The sequence below is a fragment of the Rhipicephalus microplus genome, unplaced genomic scaffold, assembly GCF_043290135.1.
Source record: "Rhipicephalus microplus isolate Deutch F79 unplaced genomic scaffold, USDA_Rmic scaffold_28, whole genome shotgun sequence".
In the NCBI taxonomy this organism is placed as follows: Eukaryota; Metazoa; Arthropoda; class Arachnida; order Ixodida; family Ixodidae; genus Rhipicephalus; species Rhipicephalus microplus.
Window position 1 is genome coordinate 732,995 of NW_027464601.1, and position 14,909 is coordinate 747,903.

General features: G+C 45.3%; 1 long non-coding RNA gene across 1 annotated transcript in view; it reads left to right on the forward strand.

The window, feature by feature from the left end:
• The window catches only part of LOC142786673 (uncharacterized), a 188,620-nt gene extending 180,111 nt beyond the window's left edge, over positions 1-8,509 (forward strand). The window contains exon 3 of the long non-coding RNA XR_012889113.1: positions 8,362-8,509. This is a non-coding gene — a long non-coding RNA (uncharacterized LOC142786673). The remainder of the gene's footprint in view (positions 1-8,361) is intronic.
• Positions 8,510-14,909: the final 6,400 nt, after the last annotated feature.

Sequence of the window (14,909 nt, forward strand, 5' to 3'; positions counted from 1 at the left end):
AGTGCGCTTCCGTTGAATTTCGCGTTCGTCGATGCCCTCGTTGCAGTTTCTCTTGTTGTAGCATGGGTTTATGAACTTGGCTTTGCTTGCTTTGCTGAGGCTGCTCAAGAGATAGCTGTAGTGGCGCCCCTTGCGGAATGGGGCATTCATTTTCTTCGATGTTTGACGTGTCCTGTCGAAAGCTGATGCTTGGTGAATTGGTGTCTTGCTTGTCGGGCATAGTTGGTAATGCATCATCATTGCTAGCACGCTCTTCAGAGGCTTCGGTGACGTGGTTCGTTACGCACGCTTCCAAAAGGCAACTGTGTACGATGTTTGATGTATCATGTACTTCTGAATTTGTTCGATTCATAAATTGGTGAGCTCTGCATGTGGGCACCACAGGTGACATGGCATTACTAGGTTTGAACTGCCAATTTTGGCAATTCTGCGGTGCCGTAGAAACGACAGGGAGCTCTTCAGGGGCTTCTTTTTCGCTGTTCACTGCGAGTGGTCCTTGCGCCTGGTAGCGTGCGACGTTCGATGCATCTGAGCGTTCTGTTTTGTTTGGACTGTCGAGGGTGTGTGCACCGGACGGTGATGCATGAGCCCGTGCGAAAGGAGCATGGCTCGACTGGGTATTTTCTCGGTGCGTGAACTCGTCTATCGTGAACATGGTTTCCTTATGAGGCAAACGGTGAGCGTAAGGAGCGTTTGAAGAGCCGCGTGATGGAAAACCGCGTGGTTGACCGCGTATGCAAGACGAAGAATTAAGAGCATCAGGTCGGTGGGCAACGTCTCGCGTCATAGGCTGGAGTGAGGACTTTCGAAATGCCGGCGTTTGTGCAGAAGGGAGACATGCTTGATGGTTAGGATTTTTCCAAAACACGCATGGTCTTCTGAAAGTAAACTCATGTGCCACTTCGTCTTGAGGCACTTGTCGATTCGCGCTGGACTTTCGAATGCTTGATGACTGCATAGGAAATTGACGATAGTGTGCAGTTCTCTCTAGATGGTTGGCAATGAGTAAGTCTTGGTCATAGTCATTAAAACGGGTAATCATCTCCTCTTTGATTTTTTGCCATGACTCGTCATTCTCGAATATGTGAAATAGGTAAAACTTGAATGCGTCACCGGTGACGTAATCGCTGAAGTTCGTAACCATCTCCCGTTCCGACCAAGATGCAGCGGTAGCGTGGAGTTCGAACAGGTTGAACCAGTCCTGTACGGGTCCATCGTCCGCTGATCCGGTGTACTTGGGGATGTCGAGGTCAACCGATGGTTCTGTCATGTTGCTGGTCGTTGTCCTCCTAGGCGATGATTCGGTAGTCAATGTATGGTCAGGGCGTCTTCTGGGGAACTGCGTCGATGATGAGTGACTGATGAAGGGGCAGGCAGGTCTCCATTCTGTCGACTTGTGTGACGCTATGATGAATCGGAGACGTGGCCTGGCTCATACTCCATGTTTATTCCAATCCCTGACTTCTTCCTTCTCTACCTCTACTAACCATCACTTGATACGTCACATATATATATAGTGAAGTAGGTCCTCCGTGAGCGGTCACGACGTGGTTTATTTCGACGTTTCAGCCTAGTGTCTGGCCTTCGTCAGGATTGAAGGTACAGTTTGTTAGTGCTCAGCGTGACACAATCTGAAATCAAATTGAAATAGAAAAAAAGAAAGAGAAAAGAAATAAAAAAGAGAAAAATATTATAAGGTAGACTCCCCCCCGAGCGTCCCCTTTCCACTCTTCCTTCCACTTCCTCCTCCATGTCTCTCCCTTTCCTCCCTTTCACCTTTCTGATGTCAGCAGTCCGTGTATGCCTCCTTCCACTAACGCATTCTTCCCGACCAGACGGTGCCTCCTGGCTCTGGCGGTTCGCTGTGGGGCAAGAAAAGCTTTTTAAAGAAATTTAAGCCTTTAACTACTCAGCGCCTCGTCGACATTTCGTCGTAGAAAGAGGGGCGCCGCGTATTGCGGCAGAGGCTAGTAAGCGGGCGCAATGTGAATTCCTTGCCCGCTTCTGGATTACGCGTGCAGTAGGGGACTCCTGACTGTGCACAGTGTTGCTGTTGGGCATGTCATGCTTGGCACAATTGATTGGGTAGTAAAGTAAAAACATAAAATAGACGACAGCTGTACATAGGAAGACAAGTTACACTTGGAATCGTTTTGAGTGGTTCAGGGCCCTTGGCAGCTGCAGTGCCAAGAACCCAGTTACTATTTTCATTACTGCCGTTATTGTTTTCCGGTGCTTTAATTGCTGCAAGTGTACCAGGATTCTCATTCATTCCTCTATCAAGGGTGTTAAATCGGTGGATAAGGTATGACTCTCGTTCACGTTCTCGGTTTGATTTGAATCCCGTCTCTAGAAGCGTTACTGATACAGAACGTTCCTGATAGGAAGGTACAGGTTTCTGGGCATGGCGTTCGGCATTACATCGGCACCAGAGGTTTTTCAACGTGCCATGCATGAAGTGGTTGGAAATTTGGCTCGCGTAGCAGTCGTGATGAATGATATATTAGTCTGGGGAAAGACGAGGCAGGAGCATGACAGAAACCTCACGACCTTGCTTGAACGCTGCAGAGAATGCAATTTAAGGCTCAACAGAAAGTAGTGCCAATGTTCGCAGTCCAGTGTACGTACATGGGCCACCTCCTCACTTCAGAAGGACTCTTATTGAACCCAGAAAGAGTATAAGACATCATTCAAGTACCTGTACTGAAAAACCGTGAGGAGCTACAATTATTGCTTGGAATAGTCAACTATGTATCGCGTTTCATCTAAAACCTGTCTGTTGCATCCACGCGTATGCGAGAGCTGCTTAAGAAGGATGTCGCATGAACGTGGACAGAAGCGCAGGAAAACGGTTTCCAAAAGTTGCGAGCTAGTCTTGCTACAGCGCCAGTACTAGCCTACTTTAACCATTCCATAGAAATCAGTAAAACTGTCCGTCGAAACGAGTCAGTACGACGTCAGCGCAGTCATCCTACCAAATGACCACCCCATAGCCTATTCTTTCCGCTGTTTAGCGGCCACGCAGCAGAAATATGCACAAATTGAAAAAGATACCCTAGCGATAGTTCATGGCTGTATGAAGTTAGAGCACTACATACTCGGACAGCCAGTAGTCACAGTTGAATACGACCATCGGCCGCTTGAATCAATTTTCAAGAAACCACTATGCGATTGCCGTCTTCGTCTTCAGCGCATGCGCCTCGTGCTACAAAGATTTCCCATCGCTGTGGCATACAAACCGGAAAAAAAAACTTTCTTTGGCCGACGCACTTTCGCGTTTTCCTCGCAAAAAAGAGCTGGTGGATGAATGGGAACAGTTTCAAGTCAATGCTCTTTCTTCGTTACCTGTTTCAGATCAGCACCTACTCAGCATGAAAGCAGAGACCGTGAAGGACACACTCTTGACCAAGCTCTGCCGCTACGCAAGTGCAGTGTGGCCCCAAAACGAGCAGCAGCTGCCGGATGCCTTAAAGTCATATTGGAGCTTCCGGAAGGAGCTCCACGTAAAGAACGGGCTGCTTCTCAGAAGTAACAAGCTTGTCATTCCGCCAGCAAAGCGCAGAGAAGTTCGCAGCCTGCTCCACGCTGCTTATTGCGGCGAAGATAAAATGAAGGCAAGGGCACGACCGGTAATGTACTGGCCAAGCATGAATGCTAATATTTCATATGTAGCAAAGACATGTGCTGTTTGCGACAAATACAAAAAAAGAAATGTAAGGCTTCCCATGATCAGCCACGAGTTATAAACTCTGCCATGGCAAGTGGTCGGGGTGGATCTTTTTCACCACGAAGGCAATGAATACTTCATAATCATTGACTCATTTTTCTTTGAGATTCGCAAGCTTAGTCATGCCACCGCTGCTGCAGTAATCAAAGCAAGTGCAGAAATCTTTGCGACGCATGGCATTCCAGCGAAGCTGTGCAGTGCAAACGGCCCGCCTTTCAACAGCACGAACTTCCACGCTTTTACGAGCAAACTTATTATCAACCCCATCAAGTCGAGCCCGTACTACCCGCGCGGCAACGGCTTAGCAGGACGCACTGTTCTGGAAGCTAAGCATCTGTTAGACAAGTGCCCGTTTCCCACCCTTGAATATTACAGTGCGTTGCTGGAATGGCGGAATAATCCGAGGAACAAATGGCTGCAATCGCCAGTTCAAAGGCTCATGGGACCTCACATCCGAAGCCAACTCCCGGTCACCAACTGTCACTTGGAACCGAAGACGGTTCCCACAGAAACTTTTCATCAGCGAGTGCAAGAAATACGACATAAACAGCGCTTCTACTACAACAAAACTACAAGAAGTCAGCCAGACCTTCATAGCGGAAACCGAGTGTCCGTATATGACACACGTAGCAGAACGTGGGCTCCAGCCATAGTGGTCGGTCCTGCAGGGCCCACACGATCCTACGTGGTGACTACAGACAATGGGCAGCAGCTACACTGCACAAGAGAGTATCTTAGAGACACAGAAGTCTCGTCGCCTGCCCGTGAGTCCCCAGCAAAAAACCAAGCAGCACCATCAGGCTCAACTCAGGTCCTTCGAAGAAGTGTCCGCATACGCCGAGAGCCGCGACGTTATCCATTGCCAGAACGTCACAAATAGCAAGGCTAGCCATGTTTGCAAACGAAAAATTTCCTCAACGCATGTTTTTTGTGTGTGTTATGTCTCCTTTTTTGCCCCAAAGAATCGAAGATGTAGTAAAGTGCAAGTCACGCTTGCACGGCAACCAACGCGCATGTGCAACACTCGATCCGCTTATCACAAGGCTCCTTACATACTCGGCTGCATTACTGAATGAACTGCTTTTGTTCCCCGCTACTCGTCTGGCATACAGTTACTTACTGGCTGCAAAGCTATATGGCTTTTATGTTCAACGTGTACAAAAGACGAATTCAAAGCAGTGCTGGCCTAAATTTGAAAGATGTCGTATAAAAATGTTTTGACCTAATTATTTAGATAGACATTTCATTAACTATAATGTTGGTAGCGAGTCAAGGTCATGATGGTGTCCTCTATGACAAGAGAACATTTTGAGTCTTTTCGTCTGCAGCAACAACGAAAGATTACCGGGATCAACGCGTTCTCCATAATATCATAATAAACGACAACAAACAGACTGCATGGTATTCCCAAATGCGAAAACAACCGCGGCAATACTTTGCAAATTTTCACGGATCACAGTTGCCCCGTATGGCTGGAAGTAAAATAGAAAAAGTTGGGAAGGATCAAAGTACGCGGAAAAGGGTGTTTCAGCTCCACTAGCGTCAAAGATTGGGTGGGGATCAGTATGCAGTGTTTGCTTCATCTTCCTTTTTTTTATGGTTGCCCGGTTTCGAATTCTCTTCGGCAAGTAAGAAAGCTTGCGTCAGCTCTATTGACCTTGTCAGCTATTTATTGGGCTGCTGCCTTCTTGGTTTCGAGAGGACTGGAGACAGAGAGCGAGAGAGAGAGAATTAATTAAAAGGCAGAGAGGTCGGCCTGAGCTAGTTCGGAGTGTACCGGAACACTAATTGCCCGGAAGCGAGCAGTGAGGCTTAGCCAAATATTGTGGTGCTTACAAATGCATTGAGATGCTATATGCGCAGCAGTGTTCAACAAAGTAATGTGTGTTCCATCATAGCTCAGCTGATAGAATAAGGGACACTTAATTATACGTTGTGAGTGCGGATCAGGGCTGGGCAGAGATACCTGAAAAATTATCCCTGAACACAGATATCGAAATACACTGTTTGGAAACCTAGAATACAGATACTGAGGCATATTTTGAATAGACGTAACGGGATATTTATGAGATAAGTTTGCAAAGAGACAAAAAAAGTATTCTGGAATACAGATACAGCAATACAGATACTGAAATATTCTTCATTATGCCGGGAATAGTCATAATCGGTACAGACATTTGTTATGTGCAGCACAAAATTTCAAATGTGCAGCCCATGGAAACTTGAAAACAAATCTATTCGTTATTTTTTTACCGTTCTCTGGCCGTCAATAGAGCATTAATATGGAAGCTTACACTGCACATAATTGTTAATAACAACATAGTTGCAGACATCAGTTGCATTAAAAGACTATGCTATATGAGAGCAAAAGTCACACGCATTGTACACCGAAATCGCGATGCTTAGCAGGAACAGTATTAGATATGCTAGAAGTAGCATAGTTCAAGCGCAGCGCTGGAACCATAAACAAACAAATTGAGAAAAGGTATGCTCTTATTCACAGCGGTCAGCATGTGTCTGTCAGTAAAAAAAATTGGCCCCGTACCTGCATGTTTCACTGGTAATGTCTTCGCAAGATTATAGTCTTGCGTCTGTTGAGAGAGTGAACAAAATGTTTGTTTGATGTTTTGCACGAGAAAATTGGTGAATTGTATTCTGAAGGTGCTGCGTTAGAGTGCCTCGATCTGTGCAGCAGAGGTGAACGAGCCCATCGAGACACGTGAGACACGGGCGCTATCTGGCAGTTATCTTCGAAAATAAAGGAAGGCGTGCGCACCCGTGTCGGAGGCGATAAGCTGTAGAACTCAAAGTGACGGGCAGGTGCCACCACCATGTAGTCTTAGCAAAGCGGTGAAAACATTTGCCATTTTGTGCACAGCAAGGCATTGTTAGTGCAGCGTGATAAACGCTACAGTCCTTAAAATTACTAATGTGTGCCCTTTCTAGTTAAACGACACACACAGAGAACATTGACGTGTTGTTTTTGTGCTTCAGATATGCGCAATAATTGCTGTTGTATGACAATCATACAAGTATGAAGGCTGGAACTTGAGCAATATTGGCGGGTGCTGCGGATGGGGTTGGAGTTTGGCCGTTTGGGGTATCATTTTGGGGAATGAACAGACAAATGTACATACAGAGAGACCAATATTTTTGCGTCAAAGTAGCCCAAGAAAGATTCACTTTGAAAGAACGTAAGGCTCCTGAATTCCTTGCTGCCGCTGTAATGGCGACGCTTTCTTCTACGACCTTCCACTATATAGACTAGTGCTTCAGGCTAGTTGGTTTCCAGTTTTGCTAAAGTGGCCTATTTCGAAGTGAGAGATGACCGCATAAACAATTAGGATGAACTATTGCTTCCAGTTGAATGTTCAGTGTTTTCTCTAAACAAGAAAAAAACAAAAATATAAACGAACAAAACAAGAAATGCTAAAGGAAACGCAAAAAGACCTCTTTCTGATCGCCTTGTAGCCACGCTGGAGTCTTCCAGAATTGCTTTGGAGAAAGAACTATCGTTGACGACACACGACACCATGCCCCAAATTCTTGGGGTTCTTTGTGGCTTCCGCGATAAGCACCGATTTTTCAAATGGGTGCTGAAAAAAAACAAAGACATAAAAGATCGAGAGAAAAGAAGCTTTGCTTGTTCAAATGCCATGAGGAAACACATTTTAAAAACAGCGCTGTTGGTTAGTGCCCATGGAGCTGTATACAATGCTCCTCACAATGAAAATGTCACTCCTGGAATTCAAAATGGCAGTATAACATGGTTAGCAAGCTTAATCAGGCGATAATTCAAACACATTCCAGTTCTGCGAAAACGTTCACAAAAGGATGCGGGTAACAAAGCGACTAGCTCGCTTTGAAGAAGGCAGGAGCCAGTTTCGCCCTAACCAGAAGTGTAGAAATGGTGGGTGCAAATCTACCCGCAGACAGCCAAAGTCACAGCAGATTTTTTTTTCACAATGTAAACACGTCTCAGCTCATATTAAAAAAAAGTAACGAGATACCCGTGTCCTGAAAAGTATCACTGTAAAGGCAATACATCGTAAAGTATTGCACTACTTAAATACAAATACATTTTTGAAAAATATTTGGATAAAGCAATACTGACACTCAAAAGTATCTCTGAAATACTATCGCGATATTCTTGCATCACGCTATACTGTCTATACCTGGTGCAGATTCCATCGTCGAAAACGGCACACTTAATTTACGTCAATTCAATTTAATCTGTCAGAGTTACTATAAAATTAAAACTAGAAAACAAACAATTTACCGTGTGCGTTTCCTGGCTTAAGTACCTGATATCTCGTAAAAAAGCAGCGTGGTATGAAGAGAAAATATCATTCGTCTGCCTTTAGTACTCGACAACAATGCTGTTTCGATACAGGTTATCATTTGAAAATACAAAAGCTCATAATTTACACAAAGTCAGAGCCCACATAATGATAATATTGCTGCTCATATTATCAATAACACCTCAATGTGTGGGGCAGAATCTGTTTATTCCTTTTTATAGTGCGTGAGAAGTGAAGGCGCATACTTGAGTAAATGCGTACCAGCTAAAATAGGTCAGAGTAGTTCATTTTCGCAGAAACTAATGACTTTGTGGTTTTCATCTACTATTACAGATATGCACACAGCTGATAGAGGGTGCAAATATCACTGGTTGTCCGCATGGCTGCACATGTGCCGGGTTTGACAGAGGTGTTAACTGGCCCAAGAAAGGTACCTGTATTCGTGCTTCTACAACAAGCGCCTGAGAATGTTCTATAACTAACGAAGTGCAAATAAAAACTCATGATCTCTCTCACTCTTGTCTTTGAGGAACCCTGACACCCCTAGAGGTCACGCATAATTCTTCTGCGTTAGTACAAGGCTTTGTAACCTAGACGTGCACCACGAGTACCATTCAGTATACCAGAAGCTGAGCATTTACTTAAGCAAAAATTGATTTCCTTTATGCCCTTGCATACAAGCCTGGTAATTGTAAATCAACTCTGCCTTTTCTTTTCTTTGTGCCACAGTTAAAACAATTAAAGAGACCAAATTTATGAGGCAGGCTAATAAGCAAATCATTTCTTTTTAACCCCACCAGAAACATTATCATAGTTTTAACGGGTATTAGCTGCAGAAGTCAGGTAATTTCTACAATGCACAACTCCTACTAAAGAAGTACGTTCAACGAGACGATACAAGTGAACGCGAAAGGCAACAGCGGTTGCGAGAAGACCCGAAAGCAATGGAAAGGATCGCTCTAAAAACGAAATGAGAGTTTCATGTGAATGACAGTTGATCATTTAACTCGTACCCTTCTGCATTGACGTTCATCGTAAAAACAACATAGCTGCACCTAGCTGAAGGTAAGAAGCTACGAAGAATAAAGGTAATTAAGACGATCAGCGCAGTTCTGAAAGGCAGGGGGTAACCGCTATCAGGCAGGAAGATAAACACGTTCGTTGCTGGTGTATTGCGATGCTTGCACCTGCTCAGCTGTTGCTCCCCGACCTTTCTGCGACGAACCATACGGTTCATTGAAAGCTTGCTACGTGCCCCAGAAAACCACACGTGTAGCGTTTAGGGTGGTTGTCTTGAGTGCGCCATAAATTCCCGAAATTAGTTGTCGGTCTGCCGGAGAGTCGAGTAGCCTGATGCACAAGCTGGGGCAATGGCACGAATGGGCGCGCGGGGAAGTAGGAGTTCGTAGCGGGAAATCGTTGAGGGGTGACCAATGCTGCAGCATACGTCGGTGAGACAGTCACTGGTGCTGCAGTGGTTGCGAAAAGCACCTCGGTGACTTGCTTCTGAAAAACACATTGTATTGACGTCGGTAGCGAATGTGGGGCGGGATCATTGACGCATGACAAAAGAGAGAATAGGCGGGCTACTTCTTCACGCACAAACTGCTTGATATATTGAAGTAAAGTGGCATAGCTCTGTACAAGGCTAGGAGGCGTGAGAGCAGCGATGGTTACACCTGATGTAGTGGTGTGACGAGTAGCTTCTCGTTCCTTCCGGAGTTCGTCATAGCTTTGGCACAGCTGTATGACGTCGGCTCCGTTGGCGGGTCTTTAGCGATGATCTGAAAGGCATCGTCAGACACACCTTTCAGGATATGCTTAATCATCTCAACCTCCGTCACTGAGAAATCAATGCGCCTGCAAAAGGTAACAACATCTTAAATGTAGCTAAGTATCACCGGCTTGCTGAGCTCGACCTCACAGGCGCTGTTCAGAACGCAACTTCCGAAGCTCCGGACGGTCGCAAAGCCGAACGAAGGCCGTTTTGAAGGATGACTAAGTAGCAAGGCCAATGTTGTGGTTACGGAGCCACAGTTTGGCGACATCAGTTAGGTAGAAGATGACGTTGGTATATGCATCATCCCATTCTTGTGTTTGCTTGCCAGGTCATACTCATCAAGCCAGTCTTCCACGTCTTCGTCATCAGTGCCACTGAAGAAAGGGGAGTCACGCTGTCGAAGAGGGCTGGAGCAAACAACAGTTGGAGGGGTTGTTGCCTAGGGGTCAAGCTGCTCGTCATCATCCGGAGTCATGAAATAATTGGAGGCAACGTATGGTTGCGAAGTTTGATATTTGAGCAGGTATTGATTTTGAATGAGTACATAGCAGTACACTCAGTCCTCGATTGATTTATATCTGGGGTTTAACGTCCCAAAACCACCATATGATTATGAGAGACGCCGTAGCGGAGGCCTCTTGAAATTTGGACCACCCGGGGCTTTTTAACGTGCACCCGAATCTGAGCACACGGACCTACAACATTTCCGCCTTCAATGAACTCATTTCTCTGAAAGCCTGACTGGACTGACAAAAGCAGTGCCGCTTGACTAATTTGTATAGAAGCCAGACAAGGTTCTGTCGGCAAAATGCATTTATTGAAAGGCTTGAATTTGAGTAAACCCTGCAACATACATTTAGTTTCTTTTATATTGGTGTATAGCTCAAGTGATTGCAAGCGTCGCGATGCACCAACCATGAACGTCGTCGTCTTCCTGTCTGAGGGTGGTGCCTTTGCAATTCTGAGCAGCGCTGATCTTCTTTATTACACTAGAAACAACCTGCATCGTGTAAATAAGACCTGGAAGCAAGCATCAAGCAACGAGATAACAGTTCATATTCATCCTACACGGCTGTTATAAAGCTTGCGCGATTCACCCCAAAGAAGAGGAGGAGGAATAAACTTTATTATAAGAAACCAGGTGGCTGGGCCTAGGCCTCCAATGTTGGGACGTCAAGGGCTTGCCTCGACGCTTCGCAATTTTTTCCTCTATATTTCGGGACTCAAGGTAAAGAAAAAATGTCGTCATGCATTTTTCTGTCTTAGTTAATTTCTCTTGTGTTATCTTTTGAAATTATCGAAATCCTGATGTTTACTTTACCATCACAGAGAATTCTCTACAGAAAAAGATCTACTTCGTTTCATAGGTTGGAAAAATTAGTATCGCCTTATAGTGCTTCGCAGCCTTTCAAGCCTACAGGTTGCGGGCAGGCCCTGGAAACTCAGCGCTAGTTTCGGTTTCAAAGAACATGCATGCTCGTAGCGGTTGTCGGGCAACTTAAGGTCCGGTTGAACGAAGGGAAGTTGATGTGAATAATCACAATTATTGGCTTTTACAAGACTTCACAAGCAGACAAAAATTCAATGCCACTGTACTGTAATTCTCTCTTGTTTACGTGTTTTTTCTGATTCTTTATTTTGCGAATTTCAAATCAGGCGAAGTGGGGGAAGTGAATGGCTGGCGTTCGTAGCGCTTGGCTCCGCTTCTCTTCTCCCCTCGCTCAGTGATATTAGAAGTTGAATCAAGGTTATATTTAACAGCACAGATATTTGGGCGCGTTTGTACTTGAACGTGGCGGTATTTTGAGCGCGTAATTAGACGAAGAACGAAAGACAGGGGTAGACAGACGAGCACTCACTTTTAACAAAAGTTTACTCACAGAAAAGGCTAGGTTTTCTCCTACACCTAACAAAGAAATGCATGAATGAAATTGCAGACTAAAACCTCCCAAGGAGCGCTATCACCTAGGAGAAAAAAAACTGAAAACATTCACGTGTTTCTCATACATAAAGATCAAGCTGAGGTGAAGACAACACATGGCAAGCAAGACATTTGCTATCGCGGGCCTGCTCTCAGCGTATAACTTATCTAAGTAGCCACTTCACTGCTTATTAGATTAATAGAGGGCTGGCTTACGCACGTGGAAGCATTATTGTGACTATGAAAGGCCTCCATTATTTTCCTTGTTGTCCTGTTTTTGTGCCGGCAAAGAACGGAGGTTTTGCTGAAATTTGAAGTGCAGCCACATTCTTCACAGTGCCGTGTGAGATGTGAATATGCGGCGCCTTTTAGGGAGCTATGGTGCTGTCTTAGTCTCATATTTAGGCAGCAGCCAATCTAACCTGTTTAGCATCGACCGCATGTGAAAAGAGTGCTGTAAAAAAAACTTTCAAAACACAGGAAACAAAAACCATTCTATGGTTAATGTTCCATATGGACTGCTTCGGGAATTCCTTGTTGTGTAGGCGCCTGTGAAGAGTTGGACATATGGTACCTATTATAAGTTTCGCATTAAAAATGACGTCCACATTGTATTGAAAGGTCACCTCCTTCAGTTGATGATAAAGACCGTGAACATATAAAGGATTGCGTACTTTTTTTTCTCCTCCACTAGGGCAACTGCTTTTTCATCTTTCGTTTTCAGTTTGATGAGCCTCAGGCACTTTTGTTTCTTTATGGCGATCGCTAAGTACTGTTTTCTGCCAAGGCTGTAGCACATTACTTTATTTTTATGCATATTTATTTTCAGACCTACTCTTCTACTTTGCGTGTCAAGTTCAGTAATATTGAACCATAATTCGTCCGCTAAATTACGGATCATACCATTGTCATCAGCTATCGTAGCTACTAAAATGCTCTTGGTTAGCTACTATACCTAACTCTACCCTATATAGGGCTCGAAAAACCTCCTGTAAACAAGCGGTAAATAGCATCGGAAAGATCGTGAGCCTTTGCCTTACACCCTTCGTTATTACGGTTTGGTCGCTTCCCTTGTGGAGAACTATAGTGACTGTGGATTCACTATAAATTTCTTTGAATATTTTCACGTAGGATACTTTGATTCCCTCATTATTTAGTGCCTTCATTACTGCTGATGTCTCGACTGAGTCAAACGCCTTCTCGTAATCTATGGAGGCTATGTCTAGGGGTTGGGTGTATTACGCGAATCGTTCTGCAACCTTTATAACCTGATTGATAGTATAAATATGGTCAATTGTGGAGTAGCCCGTAGAAACTCCTGCTTGGTCCTTCGGTTGATTAAACTCTAATGTTGCCTTAATTCTATTAGTTAATATTTTTGTAAAAAGTTTGTAGAGAACGGACAGTAAGCTTATCAACCTGTAGTTTTTCAAGTTCTTCACGTATCTTTTCTTATTGATGAGGATGATGTTGGCGTTCTTCGAAGACTCCGCTACCTTTCCAATAAGAGACAGTTCGTACTATTTGAAGCACAATTTTTCCGCCATATTCTAGGAGCTCCATTGTTACACTGACCAGCAGCTTTGTCTCTTTGCATTCATTCTAAAGCTTTTTTTACTTCCTGTGTTAATACTTTTAAGGTGTCCAATTTGTCTGGACTAATATTGCTTCTCAAGATATCACCCTGGCTCTTCTGGCTCCTGCAGAGCTCTCTTTAGAACTACTTCGCCACCTCGACTATTCTATCCATATTGGTTATGACATTGCATTCCTTGTTATTTATTAATGCATATATCCGAGTTTTGCCTATGCACAAATTTGCCTTTGCAGCTTTTGGGCTTCTGCCGCTTTTTACAGCCTGCTAAGTCTCGGCATGATACTCCTGACTTCGGCTGCCTAATTACGTCTATCAATTATTGACGGAAGCTCCACCAGCTCTGGTTTGTTGGTTGCAATTGAAGCTTTCATGATTTGTTGTCTCCTAATAAGATTTTAGGAGCAAAGTTCCTTAAGGCTTGCGCTGAGCGTCCCGTCCTAATTGTATGTAGCCACCTCTCGTTGGTTCTTGAACCGGCCTTAGAGGGTTGTACTAGTACATATAACGAAATGCAAATGGTACGATAGTAAATGGTACGATACTAGATGAAGTTACTTGTAGCATGGTAAATAATAACAATCGCAACAGATCCATGGAGTAAATGATGACGAATCGGGCGATGCGTCCGCATTCCATCCGTGCTTCCGGCCGTTTTTAAGTTCTTGCTTCTGCCCATTCGTGCATCCATCCATCCGTCCGTACTTCCCTTGTTCATTCGTGCGTTCGTTCATTCGTGCATCTGTCCGTTCATCCATGCATCTGTCTTTTCGTCCCTCCATAAGTTTGTCCGTCAATGCGTCCATCCGTGCGTCCATCTGTGCTTCCGTCCCTGCGTTCGTTCATGCGCCATTCATCCGTCCATCCCAGCGTCAAGCACACGGACAAATAGACGACGGATGAACGAGGCCAGCGGAGAGAGAGAGAAAACATTTATTCACGCATCCGTCCTGCGGGAAGTCACCGGCCACGCAGGGCGCGGGTATTCCCCATCTGAAGACTATTGCTAATGGATTCCTATAGTCCCAAGGCCTAGATCTTGAGGACGGTGTGCTCCGGCTAGGCGTTGGGTACTCGGGCTCCTCCGCTTCCGTTGTCCGGGGTGTCGGCTCCCTTTCTTCTCTGCTTTGCCAGGGCCTCCTCAAGCCGCTGGATGGCCCTTCGTTGCGTCGTTGAGCCTTCGGAGCATATCTATGCTCCCACCTCTTCGGGATACGTGGCGTTCTGGCACTGCCCGTTCCCATTGTTCACAGCACTGTTACGCCCGCCCGACATGATGTGGCGGAGGGTGGCCAGTTCGCCCTCGCACACGCTTCACTTTGCGTCCACAAACATGTCAGGGCATACGTGCCGGGCCAATGCTGGGGTTAGCACGCATTCTGTTTGCAATTGTCGGAGCTTCACTGCTTCCGCACGTGACTGTTCACGATGCGGGGGCGGAAAGGCTCTCCTGGCCTCTCTGTATGCCGCCATGATCTCTCCGTAATCGGTAAGGAGATCGAGGTCTTTTTCACGTTCTTCCCCACTGGTTTTGGGGAGACGGGCTGCCACGGTACAGCACGTGATGAGATCACGGGCCACAACGT